Source organism: Leucoraja erinacea, unplaced genomic scaffold (genome assembly GCF_028641065.1).
Source record: "Leucoraja erinacea ecotype New England unplaced genomic scaffold, Leri_hhj_1 Leri_231S, whole genome shotgun sequence".
Classification (NCBI taxonomy): domain Eukaryota; kingdom Metazoa; phylum Chordata; class Chondrichthyes; order Rajiformes; family Rajidae; genus Leucoraja; species Leucoraja erinaceus.
In genome coordinates, this window is record NW_026576132.1 from 145820 (window position 1) to 169798 (window position 23979).

The following is a 23979-nucleotide window of genomic DNA, read 5'->3' on the forward strand; positions in this document are numbered from 1 at the left end:
CTCCTGTTCTGTATTATGTTTACATATTGTGTTGTGCTGCAGCAAGCAAGAATGTCATTGTCCTATCTGGGACACATGACAGTAAAACTCTCTTGCCTCTTGACTGCACACTGGGGATAATTTACGATTGTACAGAAGCCAATTCAACTGTAAACCGGCACGTCTTTGGAGTGGGGGAAGGAAACCCGGAGAAAACCCATGGGATTCGCAGGGAGAACGTGCAAACTCCGTACGGACAGCACCCGTGGTCAGGATCAAACTTGGATGTCTGGCACTGTCAAGCATCGACTCTACCGCTGCGCCACTGTGCCCCCCTCATTCATAAGGGTGCGTGTGCGAGCAAGCGAGGGTGCATGTGTGCGAGCGAGAGTGTGTGTGTGTGTGTGTGTGCGTGCATGAGAGTGTGCATGCGAGAGTATGCGTGCCCGAGCGTGCGAGTGTGTGTGTGTGTGCGAGAATATGCGTGCCAGAGCGAGTGTGTGCATGCGTGAGTGTGCGTGACGGAGCGAGAGTGTGTGCGTGCGAGATTGTGTGCGCGAGTAAGTGTGAGTGTGTAAGTGAGACTGTGTGAGTGACAGTTTGTGTTCAGTAGAGCCACCCGCTGCATTCTATCCCACCCCAGCTGCTCGGCTGCTGTTTACGGGTCGGGCAGACTGGATTGAGATCACACCAATAATTGCCAATTAGACACTGCTGAATGATTGATGCCCGATCCTCGAAGGGACTTGTGTTTTTCATCAGCGTAGTGGATGTTGCTCTTTGGGGGCTTTGAGTGCAGGCACATTAATGCAGGCAGAGTGCCTCGTCTGTACCTAATGCAAGCTCCATCTGACCGGGAAAGAGTAGCGATTCTAACTGAGGGGATATTTTATCTGACCCCCAGAGTGCTTGTTGGCGCTTATGCAGCTTACGATTCTTTTACACTGTGTCAGATTTGAGTGTGGATATAGGTTACAAGCTGTAATGATTTTGGTTTTCCCAGTGCTGACGTCGTCCATTCACTCGGCTTGGAAATGGGTTGGTTGTGGCCTGCTCTCTGCAGCTCTCGACCCACTGGTGGGATCTCTGATGAAGGCTTGCATTTTTACCATTGTCTCACCTCAACAGAGGAAGCACCCCATCCCAGCTTGCTTTTGAAAGTGCATTCACCCCCTTTTTCTTTGATTTAAAAATATCTATACTAAACACGCAGGTAGACAAAAATGCTGGAGAAACTCAGCGGGTGAGGCAGCATCTATGGAGCGAAGGAATAGGTGACGTTTCGGGTCCTCGACCCGAAACGTCACCTATTCCTTCGCTCCGTAGATGCTGCCTCACCCGCTGAGTTTCCAGAAGGAACTCGACCCGAAACGTCACCTATTCCTTCGCTCCATAGATGCTGCCTCACCCGCTGAGTTTCCAGAAGGGTCTCGACCCGAAACGTCACCTATTCCATCGCTCCGTAGATGCTGCCTCACCCGCTGAGTTTCCAGAAGGGTCTCGACCCGAAACGTCACCTATTCCTTCGCTCCATAGATGCTGCCTCACCCGCTGAGTTTCCAGAAGGGTCTCGACCCGAAACGTCACCTATTCCTTTGCTCAATAGATGCTGCCTCACCCACTGAGTTTCTCCAGCATTTTTGTCTACCTTCTAATTTCTGATGTTCATAAGCAATAAGAGCAGAATTAAGCCCTTCGGCCCATCGAGTCTAGTACCTTCTCCCCATAACCTTCCACTTACTAACCAAGAATCTGTTAATCTCTGCTTTGAGTTAGATTTAGCTCTTAGGGCTGACGGAATCAAGGGACATGGGGAGAAAGCAGTAACAGGGTACTGATCTTGGATGATCAGCCATGATCATATTGAATAGCGATGCTGGCTCGAAGGGCCGAATGGCCTACTCCTGCACCTATTTTCTATGTTTAAAAATACCCAATGACTTGGACTCCAACACTGAATTCCACAGATTCGCCACCCTCTGGCTAAAGAAATTCCTCCTCTTCTCCTTCCTTTTAGTTTTGAGATACAGTGTGGAAACAGGCCCTTTGGCCCACCGGTTCATTAACACTATCCTACGTACTGTAGGGACTATTTTTTACATTTACACCAAGCCAATTAACCTACAAACCTGCAGTAAGTGGATATTTTTTAAGGCAGAGATTAGTACAGGTATCAGTGGTATGGGGAGAAGGCAGGAGAGTGGGGTTAGGAAACATAGAAAATAGGTGCAGGAGGAGGCCATTCGGCCCTTCGAGTCAGCACCGCCATTCATTGTGATCATGGCTGATTGTCCCCAATCAATAACCCGCGCCTGCCTTCTCCCCATATCCCTTGATTCCACTAGCCCCTAGAGCAGTATCTATAGAGATAGATCAGCCATGATTGAATGGTGGAGTAGACTTGATTGGCCGAATTCTACTCCTATTCCTTATGATCTTATGATCTTGTTTAAAAACCCACGCAGGTTACGGGGAGAACGTGCAAACTCCGTACAGACAGCACCCGTGGTCGGGATTGAACCCGGGTCTCCGGCGCTGTGAGGCAGCGACTCTACCGCTGCGCCATTGTGACTCAACTCACAATGAGGGGCAGGGATTGACTAGTAGTTTGCCCCAGATATGCGAACAACTATTTCATCGTATCTGAATGTTGCAGGAACGAAGCCATTTTGTCTACATTTGCTGATGGCACCAAACTGCACGATGCAATAAATAATGCAGACGGCTGCATCGGGATGATTGACAGTTTAACTAAGTGAGCTAAACTCTGGCAAATGGAATTTAATGTATTTCCACCCTGAGGCCATCCACTTTGGACCTTGGATTTCTGAGCATTTCCCAGATAGCAAGAAGCTGGGAAATCTGGATGAGTAGTGATTTGCAAAGTAAGCAGGCAAAAAAACATCCATCTACAGCCTAGCGATAGTTTAATTAAAAGGCTAATGGGATAATAGTCTTCTGTACTCTCAGAGATTATGTTAGAGCTGGACATATTGCCATCTGGTGTTCTAAGTAGGACACACAAAGTGCTGGAGTAACGCAGCGGGCCAGGCACCATCTCTGGAGAACGTGGGTGGTTTAGTTTAGTTTAGAGATACAGAGCGGAAACAAGCCCGGGTCTCTGGCGCTGTAAGGCAGCAACTCCACCAAGGAGGCAGTAACCAAATAACAGCATGAGAGAGAACTGAATTAACATTAATAGTCAAGGGCCTGTCCAACGTTCACGCCTTAATTCAAAACCTTTGCCGGGTTTGCCCCCACCAACATAAAAAGTCTTCTCACCCGCCACTCCACCTCCAGGCCCCTCAGATCGGCCAACTTGGGGCTGCTGAATATCCCACGGTCTAGGCATAAGCTCAGGGGCGATCGCGCCTTTGCGGTTGCAGCCCCTAGGCTGTGGAACAGCATCCTCTTTCCCATCAGAACGAACAGCCCCCTCCATCGACTCTTTTAAGTCAAGACTAAAGACTTATCTATACTCCCAAGCCATATGGATGTATGGAAATCTAATTTCTTCTCTGTAAAGCACTTTGGCTTCAACGTGATTTGATTTAAAAGTGCTATATAAATAAAAATGACTTACTTACTTTCCTGACGTCCTCTGAGTGAGGGCTACGTGTATATATGTATGTAGTCTGTTTTGTTGTGCTATTCTTATAACAAATGTAAAGCACTTTGGCCAACGAGAGTTGTTTTTTAAATGTGCTATAGAAATAAATGTGACTTGACTTGACTAAAAGAAATAATCAAGGTCGTGGTAATGTACGAACTCCTACGACCTTCCACGACGATGTTCACAGGCGTCTACGAATTCCCACGACTATTTCGATGCCCTCCATACGAGTAAAAAGTTGCAATTTCTTTCTTCCCGACCATATTTACACTCGTGGACATTTTTCAAGTTCAAGTTCAAGTGAGTTTATTGTCATGTGTCCCTGATAGGACAATGAAATTCTTGCTTTGCTTCAGCACAATAGAACATAGTAGGCATTTACTACAGAACAGATCGACGTGTCTATATACCATAATATAAATATATACACACATGAATGAATAAAAGTGCTAATAACAGATAATTGGTTATTAATAATCAGAGTTTTGTCCGAGCCAGGTTTAAAAGCCTGATGGCTGTGGGGAGGTAGCTATTCCTGAACCTGGACGTTGCAGTCTTCAGGCTCCTGTACCTTCTACCTGAAGGTAGCGGGGAGATGAGTGTGTGGCCCGGATGTTGTGGCTCTTTGTTGATACTGCCAGCCTTTTTATCAGGCTGGAAAAACGTCCCGACTTACCTGATGCCACGAGTACCTACGGCTGGCATAACGAGCCGCTACGATATATCTACCAACTCCTACGGCCTTTTACGGAATCGTTACGAACATTTTGAATGGCGGTGCAGGCTCGAAGGGCCGAATGGCCTACTCCTGCACCTATTTTCTATGTTTCTAAAAGGCACTTATGCCACTTATGGCAAGATCCAGGCTCTAATGATGAACGACATGTGGGCAAGTTGGGCCGAAGGGCCTGTTCCCACACTGTATCACTCTGTGACTCAACCTGAATTCCCTGCTGGCAGAAGTGCCGATTTTCCTCGAACTGATGCATTGGGACTTGGAGCGACTCTCACTCTCACTCACCCTGCCTGTGTGTTTTGTTTTTTTTTCCCTCCTCTCTCCAGGTCGCTGGGAGGAAAGGCTTTCCCCACGTGATCTACGCTCGCCTGTGGCGATGGCCGGACCTGCACAAGAATGAGCTGAAGCACGCCAAGTTCTGTCAGTTTGCCTTCGACCTGAAGTACGACAGCGTCTGCGTCAACCCCTACCATTACGAGCGGGTCGTCTCACCCGGGATCGGTGAGTGGCAAATAGGTATCCATACTTTTAGCAGCGACCCTTTGTGGGTTTTTTCTTCTCTCCCTCCCCTCCCCTCCCCTCCCCCCCCCCCCCCACCACCAGAAATCCGGGTTCACAAAAGTCAACAGAGTGTTTTACCATATCAAGGGTCAAGAGCTTCAAATTCCTGGGCGTGCACATCTCTGAAGATCTCTCCTGGTCCCAGAACACTGATGCAATCATAAAGAAAGCACATCAGCGCCTCTACTTCCTGAGAAGATTACGGAGAGTCGGTATGTCGAGGAGGACTCTCTCGAACTTCTACAGGTGCACAGAAGAGAGCATGCTGACCGGTTGCATCATAGAAACATAGAAATTAGGTGCAGGAGTAGGCCATTCGGCCCTTCGAGCCTGCACCGCCATTCAATATGATCATGGCTGATCATCCAACTCAGTATCCCGTACCTGCCTTCTCTCCATACCCTCTGATCCCCTAGGCCACAAGGGCCACATCTAACTCCCTCTTAAATATAGCCAATGAACTGGCCTCAACTACCCTCTGTGGCAGAGAGTTCCAGAGATTCACCACTCTCTGTTCTCCTCATCTCGGTTTTAAAGGATTTCCCCCTTATCCTTAAGCTGTGACTCCTTGTCCTGGACTTCCCCAACATCGGGAACAATCTTCCTGCATCTAGCCTGTCCAACCCCTTAAGAATTTTGTAAAGCCCATCGTGGCTTGGTTCGGCATCTTGAGCGCCCAGGAGCGGAAAAGACTACAAAAAGTAATAAACACTGCCCAGTCCATCATCGGCTCTGACCTCCCCACCATCGAGGGGATCTATCACAGTCGCTGCCTCAAAATGGCTGGCAGCATCATCAAGGACCCACACCATCCTGGCCACACACTCATCTCCCCGCTACCTTCAGGTAGAAGGTACAGGAGCCTGAAGACTGCAACATCCAGGTTCAGGAATAGCTACTTCCCCACAACCATCAGACTATTAAATACAACATCAAACAAACTCTGAACTATGTTCAAGAAGGAACTGCAGATGCTGGAAAATGGAAGGTAGACAAAAGTGCTGGAGAAACTCAGCGGGTGCAGCAGCATCTATGGAGCGAAGGAAATAGGCAAAGTTTCGGGTCGAAACCCTTCTTCAGACACAGTTCGAGGAAAATGCTTCAGAAGAAGGGTTTCGGCCCGAAGCGATGGACACACTGATCTGTTCTGTATTCATGCCTACAATATTCTGTTGTGCTGAAGCAAAGCAAGAATTTCATTGTCCTATCTGGGACACATGACAATAAACTCACTTGACTCTTGAAACAGAACAATGAAATTCTTACTTGCAGCAGCACAACAGACATTCATCATCATAATCATATTTCATTAGCCAAGTATGTTTTGTAACATACGAGGAATTTGATTTGCCATCAAAAAAAGCAACAGAACACACAAAATGCATTTCAACATCAACATCAACATCCACCACTGTGACTCCTCCACATTCCTCACTGTGATGGAAGGCGAAAAAAAGTTCAATCTCTTCCCTTCTTTGTCCTCCAGCGGTCGGGGGGCCTCGAGCCTTCCGTTGACGGGACAATCTCACTCCCGTGGCCGGTGGCGGGCCTCCTCGTCGGGGCGATCAAGCTCCTGCATCGGGGTGGGGGGGATCTCAGCTCCCCCAGTGGGGTTGCTGCCTTAAAGCTCCAGAGATCTGGGTTCAATGCTGACCTTGGATGCTGCCTGTACGGAGTTTGCACGTTCTCCCTGTGACCGCGTGGGTTTTCTCCGGGTGCTCCGGTTTCCATCCCACACTCCAGGTTTGTCGGTTAATTGACTTCTGTAAATTGTCCCCTAGTGTGTACGCTGATATTGTTGGGCGGCACAAACTCAGTGGGGCAACGGGCCTGTTTCCACGCTGTATCTATAAAGTCTAATGATCACATCAAATGATAATCGACCAAGGGTGTGATCTATGATGGGCATGGAATTGATGGGCTGAATGGCCTTTCTCCATGCTGTCTCTCTTAAACTAAACCGTGTTGCTCTGACCAGTCCTGCTGTTGTGTTTACCCAGACTCTCTATGAGATGCCTCACCCCTACATTGAAGACTTTACCCTTTATTCATCTATGTTTAGTTTAGAGATACAGCACGGAAACAGGCCCTTCGGCCCACCGGGTCCGTGCCGACCAGCGATCCCCGCACACGTAAAGCCCTGTCCCACTGTACGAGTTCATTCAAGTGGGACAGGCCCTTTACTCCAGCATCTTGTGTCCAAGTCTGATCAAAGATATAGCTCTGTCCCACGGTACAAGTTCATTCCAAGAGCTCTCCCGAGTTTTTTAAATAATCGAACTCGTGGTAAGGACGTAGCGGGTACGTCGGAGCTCGGGGACGTCGCTTAGCGGCTCGTAACGCTAACGGCAGGTGCTTGGGAAACGCTCGGGTAAGCTCGGGAACATTTTTCAGCATGTTGAAACAGTGTCCACGAGAGCCCCGAGTACCGACGAGCGGCCATTACCGTAAATCTCCGAGTTCGAATCAGGGCAAACTCGGGAGAACTCTTGAATGAACTCGTACAGTGGGACAGGGCTACAACACTACACTGGGGACAATTTTTACATTTAACAAGCCAATTAACCTACAAACCTGTATTTCTTTGGAGTGTGGGAGGAAACCGAAGATCTTGGAGAAATGTCACGGGGAGAACGTACAAACTCTGCACAGACAGCGCCCGTAGTCGGGATGGTACCCGGGTCTCCGGCGCTGCATTCGCCGTAAGGCAGCAACTCTGCCGCTGCGCCACCGTGACCGCCCAAAATGTTAAGACATCTCTTTTTTTTCTTCCTCATGCAGGTTTGAGCCTCCAGAATACAGGTGAGTATTTGACATCGCTCGTTTTCACTCACACATGTTCAGGTCTGGAGAAACCGTGTTATAGGGTGAGATTGGGCTGTGCAGAACATTGTGCCTTGGAGCACAGGAAGATGAGCGGTTGTCTTACAGAGGAGTATAACATCATGACGCTTATAACCTCCTAGTTTTGGTCTCCTAATTTGAGGAAGGACGTCCTTGTGATCGAGGCAGTGCAGCGTAGGTTCACGAGATTGATCCCTGGGATGGCGGGACTGTCATATGAGGAAAGATTGGAAAGACTCGGCTTGTTTTCACTGGAGTTTAGAAGGATGAGGGGGGGGCTCTTAGAGAAACATATAAAATTATAAAAGGACTGGACAAGCTAGATGCAGGAAAAATGTTCCCAATGTTGGGCCAGTCCAGAACCAGGGGACACACACACAGTCTTAGAAGAAAGGGGAGGCCATTTAAGACTGTAGTGAGAAAAAACGTTTTCACCCAGAGTGTTGGGAATTTGTGGAATTCCCTGCCACAGAGGGCAGTGGAGGTCAAATCACTGGATGGATTTAAGAGAGAGTTAGATAGAGCTCTAGGGGCTATTGGAATCAGGGGATATGGGGAGAAGGCAGGAACGGGGTACTGATTGGGGACGATCAGCCATGGTCACAATGAATGGTGGTGCTGGCTCGAAGGGCCGAATGGCCTCCTCCTGCACCTATTTTCTATGTTTTCCTAGAGTAGGGGATTCCAGAACAAGAAGGGAAAAGAAGGACAAAGTGCCGACATGGTTGCATGGGGGGGGAGGTAGACTCGACGGGCCGAATGGCCTAATTCTGCGCCTATCACTTATATGCAAACATATTACTCTGTAAACCCCACAAGAAACAACAACATAAGGTTCAGTATATAGATTAAAAAATAGACAAATAAATAGACAACAGTACAAAGTAAAAAATAATATGCGCAGGTCTACATAGTTTGGAGCCTAGTTGGAGATTGTGATGTTTAATAGCCTAACTGGGCTGTCCCACTGCAGCGACCTAATCCGCGAGTTCTGGCGAGTTTGCCCTCGACATACTCGCAGCATGGTCGACACGAGGTCCTAGGAGGTCTCCGTAACTCTCCTTCAAGCTCAAAAGTAGTCCCCGCGTACTCGAGGACTCAGCTAGGTCGCGGCGTATTTTTCAACATGTTGAAAACTGCCCGTGAGTTAAAAAAAAAGGTCGCCGTGGAAAAAAATTGGTGCTTTTTTCACTCGTAGGTTTAGTCGAAGTAGTAGGTCGGCATGTTAGTCGTAGATAATTGAGGGTAGTCGAAGATAGTCTTCATCATAGTCGAAGGAGGTCGAAGCTAGTCTTCCACATAGTCGAAGGAGGTCGAAGCTAGTCTTCCACATAGTCGAAGGAGGTCGAAGCTAGTCTTCCACATAGTCGAAGGAGGTCGAAGCTAGTCTTCCACATAGTCGAAGGAGGTCGAAGCTAGTCTTCCACATAGTCGAAGGAGGTCGAAGCTAGTCTTCCACATAGTCGAAGGAGGTCGAAGCTAGTCTTCCACATAGTCGAAGGAGGTCGAAGCTAGTCTTCCACATAGTCGAAGGAGGTCTTCAACGTCATTTATTCAAACTCTCCTAAACTCTTCTAAAGTCTTCTAAACTCGCCAATTAGGTTGCCCAAGTGGGACAGGCCCTTAATGGCTGTAGGGAAAGAAGCTGCTCTTGAATCTGGACATTTCAGGCTCCTGTACCTTCTTTCATAGAAAATAGGTGCAGGGGGAGGCCATTCGGCCCCTCGAGCCAGCACCGCCATTCATTGTAATCATGGCTGATCATGTCCACAATCAATAACCCGTGCCTGCCTTCTCCCCATATCCCTTGACTCCACTAGCCCCTAGAGCTCTATCTATCTCTCTCTTAAATCCATCCAGTGACTTGGCCTCCACTGCCCTCTGTGGCAGGGAATTCCGTAAATTCGCAACTCTCTGGGTGGAAAAGTTTTTTTCTCACCTCAGTCTTAAATGACCTCTCTTTTATTCTAAGACTGTGTGTGTGTGGCCCCGGGTTCCGGACTCGCCCTAACATTGGGAACATTTTTCCTGCATCGAGCTTGTCCAGTGCTTTTTATCATTTTATACGTCCGATGGCTGGGGGGTGAAACGAGAGCGTGGCCTGGGGTCTGAGTGGCCTGATTCTGCTGCCATGACTGACTTCTGAACGAGCTCACTGTGTGTTGTGTTGTGTTGTGTTGTGTTAGCTCCACCCAGCCGGCTGGTGAAGGACGAGTTCATCCACGAGTGCGTGCAGCTGGACTGTGCCCAGGTGATGCCCCACGCTGAGGAACAGGCCAAGCACCCGCCCAGGACGCTGCTGCCCACCGAGCCTTACGCCCAGCCTCTGCCTCTGCCGCTGCCGCCGCCGCCGCCCGTCCTGCCCATCCCAGAGACGTCCAGGCCGACCGTGCACAACTACCCCAACATTCCCTTGTCTCCATCCCGTGAGTAGCCTCTTCCACTCGTCCCGGGGGTCAAAATCCTGCCTTGAAAATACTTTGTTTAAGAAGGAACTGCAGGGAAAGAAATTGATACTTAAATTTTGGAAAAATACAACCACACCAACTGTTAAAATGTGGATTAGGAATATGATGGACATAGCACGCCTTGAAGAAATGAGACTCCGACTAATAGATAAATATGACCAATTCTTAAAGAGTTGGTCTCCTTTCATCGACTTTTTGGAATCATGTGATGCAGCGGTACCGTAAGGATTGCTGATTTCAGTTCATGACACGGATAGATCTACATCTCCGAATACAGATTTGAAAAATTCTCTTTTAAGGGGCCTTCTCTTCTATTTCTACTTTCCACTTTCTCCCTTCCTTTTTTTATTTTTTATATACACACTTCACGTTTTTCTACTCTCTACCATCTATTTTTCCACTTTTTCCCCTTTCTATTGTTTTCTTTTTCTTGTCCTGCTTACTTCCTTCTTATAACATAAAACTAGAGGTTGTACATAGAATGGATTACGGTATTACATAGTTGGCACCTAAAATTAGGTGCCACTGTACTGTTTTGTGCTGTATTAACTTCTAATAAAATAAACAAAAAAAAAAATTAAAAAAAAGAAGGAACTGCAGATGCTGGAAAATCGAAGGGAGACAAAAATGCTGGAGAAACTCAGCGGGTGCAGCAGCATCTAAGGAGCGAAGGAAATAGGCAACGTTTCGGGACGAAACGTTGCCTATTTCCTTCGCTCCTTACATTAGCAATGTTACAAAATTTTGAGATTTTAAAAATCAAGTCTGCAATTTATCCCATCAGATAAAGCATAACAATGTTTAATTTGACACCAAATTCACTTTCATATCTCAAGTATTAAAAAAGTGATGGCCATTTTCATACTCGGAAATTAGCATCTTGTTCCCTATTGATTTTCAATGGACATTACAAAAAAGCTGTGATCTTGGATAATCAAAAGCCCATTTCTTAAGGAAAGATTAACATTTTTAAATAGCCTAAGTGTCCAAAGATTATTCACAAATAATTCACAATATAACATGATTTTTATATCTAATTTACATTAATTTATAGACCAAATGGAAGGAATTTAGTGTTCAATTGCTGTAAATAAATGCCCATTTAAATCGGCTTTCTAGTGGGTTCATGTGAACGCGCGCTGGTTTAGAACGTTGACATCGCGCTGGATTAGTGCCCTCAAATGCCGAGAAAAATACTGCGGGATATAAAAAGCCCAAAATGAACTACTCGCTATAGATAACTTGATATATAGGGTTATATATATGCCCCATTTAATGTAAAAATAAGGTACATACCTTTAATTGTTTGCTTTATAAAACCCTGGGGCTGCGAGAGGTTGCGGAATGAGACAGTAATTTTAAACTATTATAACTATATTATCGAGGCCTATAAAACTAATAATACCTTTTGCGACCGGGTCTTGCAGCGATTTTTCGTTAATGATTTACTAGGCTGAACATCTGCGATTAGTACAGCCTAGTAAAAATCGCGTTTTGTAACATACCTACTTAGATGCTGCTGCACCCACTGAGTTTCTCCAGCACCTTTATAGACTACGTTTGTTGCCAATGCACAACCACTGTCCAACGAAATTCCATTGCATCTCCTTCGGTGTGTATTGTATTGTATTGTATTCAAATTTATTGTCATTGTCTCAATTTGAGACAACGAAATGAATTTTCCTTACAGGCAGTATCATTAAAAAAAATCACCAAAAAAAAAAATAAATAATGAGACATATTAAAATTAAAATTGAAATTGAATTTAAAAAAAAAAAAAAAAAAAAAAGCACAAACACAGAAAGTCCACATAGAAGACACAGGATAAAAGATTTAAAAAGGACAAAACACAACAGCCATTGACTCACACATACACAAGATCAGCAAAGAAAATAATTAATAGGTATTAAAAATATTTCAAAAGAATATTGTGCGTTATCTTGCACCCCGAATTATATTGTACTTCCCGCAGTATTCACTGTTAACCATATAACCATATAACAATTACAGCACAGAAACAGGCCATCTCGACCCTTCTAGTCCGTGCCGAACACATAATCTCCCCTAGCCCATATACCTGCGCTCAGACCATAACCCTCCATTCCCTTCCCATCCATATAACTATCCAATTTAAAGATAGTCAATTTAATTTAAAGTTAGAGTTAAGTTCTTTTTATCGCACATGGGTAGAAACTATTTTTTAGTCTTCAGAGACCTGTATCGCCTCCCAGAGGGTAGCAGACAAGGTGGTTGGCAGGGTGGGTGGGATGTGTCCTGCTTGATGTTTGTGGCCCAGCGCAAGCATCGGGCCCTGTATATGTCATCCAGGGAGAGCAGTTGAGCCTTTGTCTACCTTTGGAAAATACTTTGTCAAGCTTGTTTAATAGCTGGCCTCTTGCCTTCATTTGTGCAGAGAACCTTCTTGATAAGCTGAGTCGGTCCTGCCTAAAGCTTTTATCCACGAGTAGTTGCTCTACTCAACAGCCAGAAATCTGTAGCCTCCCTTTGATCTGATAGTTTGTAGTTTCACATGCTTGATCAATGGTGTTTCATCATTAGTGTTTGGTGTTTGGAGTCGGTCACAAACCAGGTCGGCTCCTGATGTTGTGAAATGATCCCATTCGGTTTTCTGCCTGCCAGAACTATTCTAAAATGGCTTTTGTATTGTATTGTATTGTATATCTTTATTGTCATTTCCTGAGTATTCGCATACCCAGAGGAAACAAAAAAGACGTTGCTCAACCAGTGTCCGTCCATTCAGTGTGCATGAAAAATAAATAGAAATAAAAAATACATGTATCATGAACAAATTTAACACTCTACTAAACATTCAACAGGCGTTCCGACCGGCAGCGGCACAACAGTGGCTCTGCTGCAGTGTGTCCAGGTTGGGGGTTTGTGCGCGATACTTGGCAGGGGGCAAAGTCCATTTAGCAGTCTTATAGCCTGTGGGAAGAAGCGGAGGAGCATCCTGCTGGTTTTGCAGCTAATGCTCCTGTACCTCTTCCCAGATGGCAGGATGGAGAAAATGTCATGCGATGGGTGGTAAGGGTCTTTGATGATGGAGATGGCTCTGCTGATACATCTCTTCCTGTATATGTCCAGCAGGAAGGGGAGTGGAGCTGTGTATGTGCATGTCTCTGCCCCCCCCCTCCCTCCCACTCCACCCCATCTGCCCTCCTTCTCTACCCCTCCCTCTGTTCTTCCCCACTCTAGTTCTACTCCCTCCTTCCCCTCTCCCCAACTCTGTTCCCTCCTCCCCCTCCCGACCCCCATTCTGTTTCACCCCCTCTCCCCCAACCACTCTGGTTCCCCCCTTCTTCCCCCCCCCCCCCCCCGGCAACTCTGCCACCCCCCCCCCTCCCCCCGCTCTGGTACCCCCATTCTGTTTTCCCCCTCCCCACGCCCCCCTTCTGCCCTCCTTCTCTGCCTCTCCCACTGGCTCCCCTCCCTTCCTCCCCCCCTCCCCCAACTCTGGTCCCAATTCTGTTTCTCCCCCCACAACCACTCTGGTTCCCTCCTTCTTTACCCCACTGGTGTGTGCCCCCCCCCCCCCCCCCCCCCCCCCCAATCTGGTCCCCCCCCCACTCTGCTCCCAACTCTGGTCTCCCACTCCCAAAATTCTCATCCCCCCCACTCTGATACCCCCTGTTATTATGTCTTCCCCTTCCCCCTATGGTCATTCCCTCCTGTGGTATCCTCCCCCCCCCCCCCCCCCCGTCTCACAAGTCACGTCGTCTCTCTCTCTCTCTCCCTTTCCCACTCGCTCCTGTCGGACGGCCAAACTGTGAACGGGTCGGAATCATTTCGGGAATTTTAATCGGAGGAGTTTGGAAACCCCTCGGCTGATGGTGAATTGTTCAACCCTCTCTCTCTCTCTTTAACTCTCTCTCCTTCTCTCTCTCTCTCAGCAGCCAGCAGCTCCCTCAACTCCATGAATCACAGCGAGGGGCTGTTACAGATCGCCCCGCCGCTGCAGCAGATGGCACCACCCCCCCCCGACGCCCCCCCCCCCCACTGCCCCCCCTCACCCATCGCAGCAGAACGGATACCCCCCACTGAAGCCGCCGTACCACAGTAAGTGGCTGCGCTCGCGCCTTTGTTCCCTTAACTAAAGGGCCTGTCCCACCAGCATGCGACTCCATGCGGCAAGCGCGACCTAAAGGGCCACCAGCATGCGCCTGCATGCGGCAAGAGCGACCTAACCAGAAGCGGGGGCTGCGCGGAGGTCGAGTGAGTGACATGAAGTCCGCGTGAAGTTCGCACGTGACGTACGGCCGCGGGCCGTTGCCGCGCAGAATTTGTGAACGGCCAGTTTTTCGGAGCCCCGCCCCACGGCGCGGTGTCGGGACCAGCTCCGCACAACTCCATACGGCTCCGGCGATCGAAGTGGGACCGGCCCCCGCGAGGCCGTACGGCTCAAGCGACCGCGTTAGGTCGCGCTTGCCGCATGGAGTCCCGTGCCCGTGGGACAGGCCCTCTACTGACAAAAGAGCCCGTCCCACTTTCACGACCTCTGTCGAGTTTGCCCTTGCTGCATGGTCGTCACTAGTCAAGTCAAGTCAAGTCACTTTTATTTCTATAGCACATTAACAAAAACAACTCTGGTTGGCCAAAGTGGTATAAGAGAGGGGGGGAACATAATGGGCACCAGAGTTGGGGGGGGGGGGATGGGAGGATGGAGGGGAGCCAGTGATATAGACCAGAGGGAGGGGCAGAGAGGAAGGGCAGAAGGGCCTGTTTCCACGCCCTGCGCCTCTGTGACAGCATCCGATGTTATTGAGATCAGCGGCATTGAAGTTTCACCTCGGGTTCATGAATGGTGGGCAATCATTCCGAAAGTGTGCATTTTTGATTGCAATAGTGTTGAGGGTTTTTTGTTTCTCTTCTCTTTCTCTTCCTCCTCCCGCAGATACAACAGCGACGTGGATGGGCAGCAGCACGGCGGCCTACAGTCCGAGCATCGGGCCCCAGCAGAACGGCCACGGGCAACACCAACAGTCTCTCCACCACCCGAGCCATTACTGTAAGCCCATCTCTCCGGTTGCTCACTGTCTTAACACCCCTCCCTGCAGCCAATAGACAACAGGTGCAGGAGTAGGCCATTAGTAGGTACCAAGGTGTAAGCGGAAGCTCAGAGGGGATAGAGCCTTTTCTGTTGCTGCCCCGGCACTCTGGAACACCTTGCCGCTGCAGATCAGACAGGCCCCTTCACTGTCCATCTTTAAATCCTCCCTAAAAACTCACTTTTATTCACTGGCTTTCGACACTGGCTGAGACATTGTTCCTGTTTTAGTGCTTTTAAATGTCTTTTAATTTTTACTGTTTTTATAGTCCTGTCGTCTTAATGGTTTTAGTAGTTTGTAATAACTTTTTGTTGACTTCCCATGTACAGCACTTTGTGGTAACTGATGTTGTCTAAAAGCGCTTTATAAATAAAGTTATTATTATTATTATTATTCGCCCCTTCGATCCAGCACCGCCATTCAATGTGATTGTGGCTGATCGTCCCCAATCAATAACCCGTGCTTGCCTTCTCCCCATAGCCCGTGCCTGCCTTCTCCCCATATCCCTTGAGTCCACCAGCCCCTAGAGCTCTATCTAAGGCCACAGCCAGACTTAAAAACAGTTTTTATCCAAAGTAGTAGCTATCTAGCTCTCTCTTGAAAGCATCCAGAGAACCGGCCTCCACCGCCCTCTTGAGGCAGAGAATTCCACAGACTCACCACTCTCTGTGATAAAAAGTGTTTCCTCATCTCCGTTCTAAATGGCCAGCCACTTATTCTTAAACTGTGTCCCCCCCCCAGAAATCGTCTCTGCTGTATCTCGAAACTAAACTAAACTAAACCCCGTTCCTTCCTTCTCCCTATATCCCCTGACTCCGCTATCTTTAAGAGCCCTATTGAGCTCTCTCTTGAAAGCATCCAGAGAACCGGCCTCCACCGCCCTCTGAGGCAGAGAATTCTACACTCACAACTCTCCGTGATAAAAAGTGTTTCCTCGTCTCTGTTCTAAATGGCCGACCCCTTATTCTTAAACTGTGTGTGTGTGGCCCCTGGGTCTGGACTCCCCCAACATCGGGAACATGTTTCCTGCCTCTAGTGTGTCCAAGCCCTTAACAATCTTATATGTTTCAATGAGATGCCCTCTCATCCTTCTAACTCCATGTGGTTTTGTCATCCGCAGGTCAGACGTCACAGTCGGCGGTGATGCCGTTTCTCCTGCGACACGCCGCCCCCTCTCCGCAGCCGCTCGCAGCGCACAACGGTGAGTGCGCCTGTGCATGGAGTGTGTGAGGCTACAGCCCCTGCTGCAGCATCTAAAGGGGCCGCTCCTCACATCTTTGGACACGGCCTTGTGCGTAGGGGGAGAGCGGGTAGGATGTCACGGAAACATATAAGATTGTTAAGGGTTTGGACACGCTAGAGGCAGTGGTTCCCAACCTTTTTTTGGCCATGCCCCACCTAATCACCTCTAAAATCCTGATGCCCCCCCCCCCCCCATGTGGTGATATATAATTCTTATCATTTAAAAAGTGAACTCCGTTTCAGCTGAAGAACCTTAAAACGGCAATACCTTGGTTGTAATAACTACACAATAAAGACCTTTTTTACCCCCAAAAAAATTATTTACTCAAAATAACATCTGAAACACAAACTACATATATTTACCTGCTGGAAAATCCTAAAAAATAAAAATCGAAAATTTGGACCCAGACCTCCTCAGTCGTGCTCAATTGCTCCCCTTAAAAATCAAATTGCCCCCCTGTGGGGCGTACGCCCCACGTTGGGAACCACTGCGCTAGAGGCAGGAAACGTGTTCCCGATGTTGGGGGAAGTCCAGAACCAGGGGCCACACACACACACACACAGTTTAAGAATAAGGGGTAAGCCATTTAGAACGGAGACGAGGAAACACTTTTTCTCACACAGAGAGTTGTGAGTCTGTGGAATTCTCTGCCTCAGAGGGGGGTGGAGGCAGGTTCTCTGGATGCTTTCAAGAGAGAGCTAGATAGGGCTCTTAAAGATAGACAAGATAAACATTTTTCACACAGAGAGTGGTGAATCTGTGGAATTCTCTGCCACAGAAGGTAGTTGAGGCCACAGTTCATTGGCTATTTTTAAGAGGGAGTTAGATGTGGACCTTGTGGCTAAAGGGATCAGGGGATATGGGGAGAAGGCAGGAACGGGGTACTGATTGGGGATGATCAGCCGCGATTACATTGAATGGCGGTGCTGGCTCGAAGGGCCGAATGGCCTCTACTCCTGCACCTATTGTCTATAACGGGTGAAAGAATATTCGGCTTGGACTATTTGTTCAAGAAGGAACTGCAGATGCTGGAAAATCGAAGGTAGACAAAAATGCTGGAGAAACTCAGCGGGTGAGAGGCAGCATCTGTGGAGCGAAGGAATAGGTGACGTTTTGGGTCTGGAAACTCAGTGGATGAGGCAGCATCTATGGAGCAAAGGAATAGGTGACGTTTCGGGTCTGGAAACTCAGTGGATGAGGCAGCATCTATGGAGCGAAGGAATAGGTGACGTTTCAGGTCGAGACCCTTCCGGGTCTCGACCCGAAACGTCACCTAATCCTTCGCTCCATAGATGCTGCCTCACCCACTGAGTTTCACCAACATTTTTGTCTACCATTGGCATGGACTAAGTTGGCTGAAGGGCATGTTTCCACACTGAATCTCTAAACTAAACTAACCAAAGGTCAGAATAAATCAATAATCAATGATGCGCTTTGTTTCATTTCAGGCTCATCCCATCACAACGGGGCATCCTATCAGCAGCCAATCTCCAACCATCCAGGTAGGAAAGTTTTCGGATAATCTACTCCCCTTCCCATTCCCGCACCGACCTCCCTCTCTATCCCCTGCCCCCTCCGCTGACAGATCGAGGCCAAACCCAAACTAGAATAACTGCACTTCATGTTCTTCCCGGGTGGGCGTACGGCACAGAAACAGGCCCTTCGGCCCGACTCGCCCATGCCGAACAAGATGCCCCATCTTATCGAGGTGCTCAAAATCATGAGAGGAATAGATCGGGCACAGTCTCTTGCCCAGAGTAGGGGAATCGAGGAGCAGAGGACACAGGTTCAAGGTGAAGGGGAAAATACTCAATAGGAATCAATCTCTTGGACCAAGCTTTCTATAGATAGAGCTCTAGGGGCTAGTGGAATCAAGGGATATGGGGAGAAAGCAGGCACGGGTTACTGATTGGGGGCGATCAGCCATGATCACAATGAATGGCGGTGCTGGCTCGAAGGGCCGAATGGCCTCCTCCTCCACCTATTTTCTTTGTTTCTATGTCTTTGGAGCGTGAGAGGAAACCGAAGATCTCGGGGAGAACGTGCAAACTCCGTAGGGACAGCACCCGTGAGCGGGATCAAACCCTCTCCACCTCTTTGATATCACCTCCCTCATCCCTAAGGATAAGGGGGAAATATTTTAGGACCGCGATGAGAAAAACATTTTTCACACACAGAGAGTGGTGAATCTGTGGAATTCTCTGCCACAGAAGGTAGTTGAAGCCGCACAGTTCATTGGTTATATTTAAGAGGGAGTTAGATGTGGACCTTGTGGCTAAAGGGATCAGGGGGTATGGAGAGAAGGCAGGGATGGGATACTGAGTTGGATGATCAGCCATGATTATATTGAATGGCGGTGCAGGCTCGAAGGGCCGAATGGCCTACTCCTGCACCTATTTTAACCATATAACAATTACAGCACGGAAACAGGCCATCTCGGCCCTACAAGTCCGTGCCGAACAACTTTTTTACCCTTAGTCCCACCTGCCTGCGGTGTTGTTCTCACTCTTACTCGGGAGCCGTCTCTTCACACACTCATGCCTTAAACATGTTCAGATGAGTGAATGTCCATGAGAAATGTAGGAGGGAATGTTGTGCTATTTTGTGCTATACTCGTACCCAATAGTTGGCTTTACTCAGATAGGCACAGACACAAAATTAAACAGATCTCTCTTCCATATAACCATATAATAACCATATAACAATTACAGCACGGAAACAGGCCATCTCGGCCCTACAAGTCCGTGCCGAACAACTTGTTTTCCTTTAGTCCCACCTGCCTGCACTCATACCATAACCCTCCATTCCCTTCTCATCCATATGCCTATCCAATTTATTTTTAAATGATACCAATGAACCTGCCTCCACCACTTCCACTGGAAGCTCATTCCACACCGCTACCACTCTCTGAGTAAAGAAGTTCCCCCTCATATTACCCCTAAACTTTTTCTATGTTTCTATCATCCCTCCCGTTCGTTCCCCCGCCAGGCCCGGAGTTCTGGTGTTCCATCACCTACTTTGAGATGGACGTTCAGGTGGGCGAGATGTTCAAGGTCCCCGCTAGCTGCCCGGTCGTGACTGTGGACGGCTACGTGGACCCGTCGGGCGGAGACCGCTTCTGCCTTGGCCAGCTCTCCAACGTACACCGCACTGATTCCAGCGAGAAGGCCAGGTGAGTGCCCGCGTCTGGTGCGGGACCTGCCACGTGCTACCTACCTACCTACCGTGAAATGCTCAAGTGAAGTCGGGTCAAGAGAGTTTATTGTCAGGTGCCCCAGATAGTTTCCGTTACACCAAGCGGAGGTTGGGCGATCGTTTCGCCGAACACCTCCGCTCGGTCCGCAATAACCAAGCTGACCTCCCGGTGGCTCAGCACTTCAACTCCCCCTCCCACTCCGCCTCCGACCTCTCTGTCCTGGGTCTCCTCCATGGCCACAGCGAGCAGCACCGGAAATTGGAGGAACAGCACCTCATATTCCGTTTGGGGAGTCTGCACCCCGGGGGCATGAACATCGAATTCTCCCAATTTTGTTAGTCCTTGCTGTCTCCTCCCCTTCCTCAGCCCCCTGCTGTCTCCTCCCATCCCCCCAGCCTTCTGGCTACTCCTCCTTTTCCCTTTCTTGTCCCCACCCACCCCCGCCCCCGATCAGTCTGAAGAAGGGTTTCGGCCCGAAACGTTGCCTATTTCCTTCGCTCCATAGATGCTGCTGCACCCGCTGAGTTTCTCCAGCTTTTTTGTGTAACCTAGTTTCCGTTACATGTTTGTTTCACGAGACAGGGTCGTTAGCCCTGTGCTCAACCTGCAACCTGGAGTACAGAGTACAGGTTCACCAGACTGATTCCTGGGATGTCAGGATAGATAGAGAGAAGATAGATAGATAGAGATATAGATAGATAGATAGATAGATAGATAGATAGATATTAGATAGATAGATAGATAGATAGATAGATAGATAGATAGATAGATAGATAGATAGATAGATAGATAGATAGATAGATAGATAGATAGATAGATGATAGATAGATAGATAGATAGATAGATAGATAGATAGATAGATAGATAGATAGATAGATAGATAGATAGATAGATAGATAGATAGATAGATAGATAGATAGATAGATAGATAGATAGATAGATAGATAGATAGATAGATAGATAGATAGATAGATAGATAGATAGATAGATAGATAGATAGATAGATAGATAGATAGATAGATAGATAGATAGATAGATAGATAGATAGATAGCCTTTTATTGTATATGAAGAAAGACTGGATAGACTCGGCTTGTACTCGCTAGAATTTAGACGATTGAGGGGGGATCTTATAGAGAAGCGATTGGCAGACAGGAAACAAAGAGTAGGGATTAACGGGTCCCTTTCAGAGTGGCAGGCAGTGACTAGTGGGGTACCGGTGCTGGGACCGCAGCTATTTACAATATACATAAATGATTTGGATGAAGGGATTCAAAGCTGGGTGGTAGTGTTAACTGTGAGGAGGATGCTATGAGAATGCAGGGTGACTTGGACAGGTCGGGGGAGTGGGCCAATGCGTGGCAGATGAAGTTTAATGCGGATAAATGCGAGGTTATCCACTTTGGTAGCAAAAACAGGAAGGCAGATTGCTATCTAAATGGCGGCAAATTGGGAAAAGGGGAAGTACAACGGGATCTGGGGGTCCTTGTACATCAGTCCATGAAAGTAAGCATGCAGGTACAGCAGGCAGTGAAGAAAGCGAATGGCATGTTGGCCTTTATAACAAGAGGAATTGAATATAGGAGCAAAGAGGGTCCTTCTGCAGTTGTACAGAGCCCTGGTGAGACCACACCTTGCGTATCGTGTGCAGTTTTGGTCCCCTAATTTGAGGAAGGACATTCTTGCTATTGAGGGAGCCCAGCGTAGGTTCACCAGGTTAATTCCCGGGATGGCGGGACTGTCATATGCTGAGAGAATGGAGCGGCTGGGCTTGTACACTCTGGATTTTAGAAGGATGAGGGGATCTTATTGAAACATATAAGATTATTAAGGGTTTGAACACGCTATAAGAGGCAGGAAACATGTTCCCCGATCGATGTTGGGGGAGTCCAGAACCCAAGGCCCCACAGATTCTCTGCACACACAACACACCACACACACCACACACACACACACACACACACACACACACACCACCCACACACACACACCACACACACACTTACACACACACAACACACACACACACCCCACACACACTCACCACACACACACCCCACACACACCACCAGCCTGTGGTGTGGATGGGATTTGTGGAAGAGAGGGGTGTGGATGCACATTGAAACCCAGCGCTGCTCTCTGTGTTGCCGGCTGCAGGTTGCACATCGGGAAGGGCATCCAGCTGGAGTGTCGGGGTGAGGGTGACGTCTGGATGCGGTGTCTGAGCGACCACGCTGTCTTCGTGCAGAGCTACTACCTTGATCGAGAGCAGGACGGGCACCCGGTGACGCGGTAGCAATAAATCTACCCCTCCCCCTACATCCGGTGAGCAGATCTCCTGGAGTGTTGCAGTCTTCGTCTGTACCCTCTCCATGCACACCTCACCCTTCTCCGTGTGTGTCCTCCCCCATCCCATCTCCACTCTCCCCTCTCCCCTCCTTTTTCCCTCTCCTCTCCCTCCCCCCGCTCCTTCTCACTCCTTTCCCCCTCTCCATCCCTCCCTCTCCCCTCTCCTCCCCCTCCCTCTCCTCCTCCTCCTCCCCCTCTCCTCCCCTCCTTCCCCCCTTCCTCTCCCCCCCCTACCCCTCCCTCCTCCCTCTCCTCCTTCTCCTCTCCCCACTCCTCCCTCCCCTCCCCCCTCCCTCCCCCCGCTCCCCTCTCCCCTCCCTCTCCCCCCCTCCCCCTCCCTATCCCCCCCACCCTCTCTCCCCCCCTCTCCCTCTCCCCCCCCTCTCCGCCCCCTCTCCTCCCCTTTTTCCCCACCCCTCTCCTCTCCCCCTTCCCTCCCCACTCTCGCTTCTCCCCCCTCTCCCCCCTCTCCCATCTCCCCTCCTCCCCACTCTTCTCCCGCTCCCCCTCCTCCCCCACTCTTCCCCCTCTCCCCCTCCTCCCTCTCCCACCCTCCTCTCCCTCTCCCCCTCCTCCCCTTTCACCCCCTCTCCTCCCTCCTTCTCCGCCTCCTTCCCCTCCCCCTCCTCCCCCTCTCCCCCTCCCTCCCCACCTCCCCCCTCTTTTCCCCTCCTCCCCTCTCCCTTTCTCTCTCCTCTCCCTTCCTCTCCCCCTCCTTTCCCCCCTCTCCCCCTCCTCCCCTCTCTCCTCCTCCCTCCTCTCCTTCCTCTCCCCTCACCTCCCCTCTTTTCCCCTCCTCTCCACCTCCCCTCCTTCCCCCTCTCTCCTCTTTCTCCCCCCTCCCTCCCCCTCCCTCCCCCCTCTCCCCTCTCCCTCCTCCTTCCCCCTCTCCCCCCCTCCTCCCCATCCTTCCTCTCTCCCCTCTCCCCCTCCTCCCTCCCTCTCTCCCTCCTCCCACTCCCTCTCCCCCTCCCCCCTCTCCCCCTCCTCCACCCCGATCTCGTCCCCTCCACCCCTCCCTCTTCCCTGCACGCCTCTTCCCCTCTCCTCCCCCGCCTCTTTGCCCCTCCTCCCTCTCCCCCTCCTCTCCTCCTCTAATCCTTCCCCCTCACTCGACTCCTCCCTCCCTCTCTCCCCCCTCCTCCCCCTCCTCCTCCCCCTCCTCACCCCTCCCTCCCCCTCACCCCTCCCTTCTTCTCCTCCCCCACAACCTCTCCCCTCCCCACTCCCCTCGCTCCCCCTCCTCCTCCCCGACTCATCACCCCTCCTCCTCCTCCCCACTCTCTTCCTCTCCCCCTCCTCCACTCCCCCCCTCCTCCTCCCCCTCTCCCCCCTCGCTCCCCCTCCACCCTCTCCCCTCATCTCCCCCCCCCTCCTCACCTCCTCCTCCCCCCCTCTCCCTCCTCCTCTCCTCCTCCCTCCTCCTCCTCCCTCCTTCCCCTCTCTCCCCCTCTCCACCCCCACCCAGCCCCATCAATCCCCCCCCTCCTCCTCCGACACCTCCCCTCCCCCTCCCTCCTCCCCTCCTCCACTTCCTAAAACTCACCGCCTCCTCACCTCCCCTCCCCCGACTCACACCCTCCTCCCCCCCCTCCTCCCCCCCCCCCCCCCCCCCTTCCTCTCGACCTCTCCCCCGCCTCTCCTCTTCCCCTCCCCACTCCGCCCCTCCTCCCTTCCCCGCCCCCCCTTCTCTCGACTCATCTCGCACTCCTCTCCCCTCCTCTCTCTCCCCTCCTCCCCCTCCTCTCCCCCTCCCCTCGAAGGGGAGACTCCCCCACCACCGCCCGCCTCTCCCCACTCCCACCAGACGAACCTAGCCGACCCCACCCTCTCCCCTCCTCCTCCCCCCTCCTCTCCCCCCCCCTCCCCCACAACCGATCCCCCCTCCACCACCCCTTACAACCTCCACCCCCTCCTCACCCCCCT

General features: G+C 49.9%; 1 pseudogene; it reads left to right on the forward strand.

Annotated features, from left to right (window-relative positions):
• The window catches only part of LOC129716423 (mothers against decapentaplegic homolog 4-like), a 48330-nt pseudogene that overhangs the window by 20715 nt on the left and 3636 nt on the right, over nt 1–23979 (forward strand).